This window comes from Octopus bimaculoides, chromosome 27 (assembly GCF_001194135.2).
Source record: "Octopus bimaculoides isolate UCB-OBI-ISO-001 chromosome 27, ASM119413v2, whole genome shotgun sequence".
Taxonomy (NCBI): domain Eukaryota; kingdom Metazoa; phylum Mollusca; class Cephalopoda; order Octopoda; family Octopodidae; genus Octopus; species Octopus bimaculoides.
This window is the reverse complement of record NC_069007.1, coordinates 3,656,865-3,660,123: the sequence shown is the minus strand read 5'-3', so window position 1 is coordinate 3,660,123 and position 3,259 is coordinate 3,656,865. Positions and strand designations below refer to the sequence as shown.

The 3,259-nt window shown below is 38.5% G+C and overlaps 2 protein-coding genes across 7 annotated transcripts in view; one reads left to right on the top strand and one right to left on the bottom strand.

The window, feature by feature from the left end:
- Positions 1 to 3,259, top strand: part of LOC106879650 (uncharacterized) — a 46,709-nt gene that overhangs the window by 19,698 nt on the left and 23,752 nt on the right. For 2 of the 3 annotated variants that reach the window (XR_008266898.1, XR_008266897.1), the window contains exon 2: positions 1,587 to 2,050. The gene's annotated coding sequence lies outside the window, so the exon portion shown is untranslated. The remainder of the gene's footprint in view (positions 1 to 1,586; positions 2,051 to 3,259) is intronic. The other variant, XR_008266899.1, reaches the window with a different exon arrangement.
- LOC106879648 (heme oxygenase 1) overlaps positions 1 to 3,259 on the bottom strand; it is a 21,944-nt gene that overhangs the window by 1,972 nt on the left and 16,713 nt on the right. The window contains exon 1 of one of the 4 annotated variants that reach the window (XM_052977206.1): positions 1,530 to 1,608. The exons of the other annotated variants lie outside the window; for them this stretch is intronic. The gene's annotated coding sequence lies outside the window, so the exon portion shown is untranslated. Of the gene's footprint in view, positions 1 to 1,529; positions 1,609 to 3,259 lie in introns of those variants that run through there. 4 annotated transcript variants of the gene reach the window in all.

The following is a 3,259-nucleotide window of genomic DNA, read 5'->3' as shown; positions in this document are numbered from 1 at the left end:
GATCGTTGCCAGTGCCCCTGGACTGGCTCTTGTGTGGGTGGCACATAAAAGACACCATTTCGAGCGTGGCCGTTTTCGTGCGGGTGACACGTAAAAGCACCCACTACACTCTCTGAGTGGTTGGCGTTAGGAAGGGCATCCAGCTGTAGAAACTCTGCCAAATTAGATTGGAGCCTGGTGTAGCCATCCGGTTGCACCAGTCCTCAGTCAAATCGTCCAACCCATGCTAGCATGGAAAGCGGACGTTAAACGATGATGATGATGATGATGATGATATATATATATATATATACAGTCATTTCAAGGATGTCATGTCCTCATTAGGGATTAATAAAATCCAATATTTCACTGGTTTAATCTCCATCAGATTAGAAGAAAATCTTCACAATATGTTTTATATATCAAGTATTATTTAATGTAGCGTTTATATGTATAAAAACAAATACAAATAACAAAAACAACTGAAATCAAAGGTATCACAGTAAATGTTATTAGGAAGGTAAAAAGTCATAGAATAAAAGGATAACATATGCAACTGTCCCTTTGTTGGATACAAGAGGAAATTCCAGGGAAAGACAGGGAAGAGAGGAAAAGAAAGAAAAAGGAGAGAACCAGGAAAAAATCTCATGTGGGTTACATGAGATACATGTTCAACCTTTGACTGAGCCGTGTGGGTGTGTATGTCTATATATATATCATCATCATCATCACCATTATCATTTAATGTCTGTTTTCCATGCTGGCATGGGTTGGACGATTTGTTCAGCAGCTGGTAAGCCAGAAGACTGCTCCAAGACTGTCTGCTTTGGCATGGTTTCTTATGGCTCTTCCTAATGCTCTTCCTAATGCCACCCACTTTACAGAGTGTACTGGGGGCATTTTACGTGGCACCAGAACTTGTGAAGTCACCAAGTAACTTACAAGATATGAAATATGTGTGAGTGAGTGAGTGTGTGTGTGTGTGTATGTTTGTGTGAAAGTGAGCGAATGAGTGTTTGTTGCCATGGCAACTCTGACACCAAATAGTTTCGATTCCGCTCGTGGAGACACTGGACTAATTACATTGGTTAAAGATATGTAGCTTTAAATGCTTCTATCTTGATTATTATTAGTTTTTCGAAAAAATTAATGCAACATGCGTCATCAACATGTAAAACTACAACCGTGAGGAAAAAACAATCTATTGGGGATTGGAAGAAAACGAAAAATGAATAAATAAATAAATCCATGCATTCATGATTGGACGGGTTTCGTTTTCTTAATCCGTGTCTATAAGAGACGGGCTTCTGTTAGGGGCCCGCGAAATTTAAGTCTCATGGAACTGAATCAAACTGTTTTAATAATCGGAGCTCTCACTAAATTGGTCCGAGTGCCTTTCTGCTTCGTTTGTCCACTCACTCGAGTGTGTGTGTGTGTGTGTGTGTGTTGGTTCGTTTTACGGTCGCTTTTGCCAAGTTTGCGCGAGATGAACGAATTTGTTATTGAGGTCATTTTTACAGCCAAATGTCGTTCTTCTCGTTAACACTTACCTGTTTTGTGTTTTTTTTTTTTTTTTTTTTTTTTTTTTTTTTTTCTTTCAAAAACAGGGATTTCTTACTTCGTGCGTCTTTGAAGGCACGAAAGAAAGCGAGGCGATTTATTGACAGAAACTGGACGATCTCGAGACGTAAACAAACACACGTGCGTACATACACGCATGCGCACGCAAACACACAATTATCCAGGTATGTGGCAGTAATTAAACTTCTAAAGCAATTATCATCAAAGTTTAACATTCATTTTGTTCAATTAATTAATTATTTTTTTCAATTAAAAAAGTACATCGTTGAGGTATTGCAGTACACTTAAAAATTATTATACATATTAGCGACAGATAGGCTTTTGGTGCAGAACAAACCGCCAAACAGTCGTGCTTTCTTTATCAAAAACCTATACGAGACTTTCTCTCATGGGATCTATCGCGGATTAGTCTGTTCTAACAGAATATCCACGTTTAAGTAGAAATAAATTTGAAAACTAAATTCAGTAATTCAGTGTGCTGATCATTATGGTAAGTAACAGTTACTTCCCATTCCTTATTTCTTTCTTGCCTTTAACCCTCCAACGCAGAGTATAGGCCACTTAGAATTGAATTCCATGTCGCATAATTTTCCGCTTCTGTACTTATACTCTGCCATGAATGTCCCCCTTTCTCTAGTTCCTTTTGTGTTGATCTACGCAACGAATTCTTATGCCTACGCCACGAGTTCTTAGGCCTACTCCTCTTTCTATATCCATCCGGATTCCATTGCAAAGCACTTTTCCCTACATTTGGTGTGTCCTTTCTAATTGTGCTACCAATTCCAATTCTTCTTAAATATTTGCTCCCTAATCGAAACTTGATTCGTTCTTTGCCATAGCTCCATATTGCTTATGTGTTCGGGCCATCTGATTTTAAGTATACTACGCAAGCACCTGTTGATGAATGATTGTATTTACTTATTTGACTTAACTGTTGTTCGCCATGTCTCAGCCCCATACAATAACACCGCTTTTACGTTAAATAAATAATAAAATCGTGATGACAAACCCCCACCCACCCATTATCTCTATCAAAACAATATTATGTAAGGCAATGAATGACCACCGTGCAGTCATTCCATTTGCTAGATATAACAGCTATATCTTTTACTTGTTTCGGTCATTGGCGTGCGGGAATGCATGGGGACCACTGTGAAGAGTTTATTCTAAGAAGTTCACAAAAGCACTTAGTTTCTGTAAAACGAAAACAAAAAAGAAAAGCTTGATACTTATTCTACTGTTTTCAACGAAGATACGGGAACCTAAACAAACCAACACTGGTTCTCAATTGTCAAGCGGTGGTGGGGGACAAACACATACATAATACACACATCTATCTATTATTCTATCTTATCTATCTGTCTGTCTATCTATCTATCTATCTATCTATCTATCTATTTGTTGCCGTAAATGATAAGGTTGCTTTTTTCTTCAACTATCTACTCTATTAATACTTACAACCTCCCATGGATGTCTACTGTCCAGCTATGTTCCCAGCAAGTACTACACAACAACAAAAACGACAACCTCTATCAACACACCAACTTCCTTGTCAATTCCCCCAGCACCCCGCCTACCATGACCACCACTAGCAATTACGTGATAAGATAACTTCCTTACGAAATTTACCCTCTGCTATCATCAGGAACAGTAAATTATCTCACAAAAACTGACCTCCATTATGCCTACTCCCCCCCCC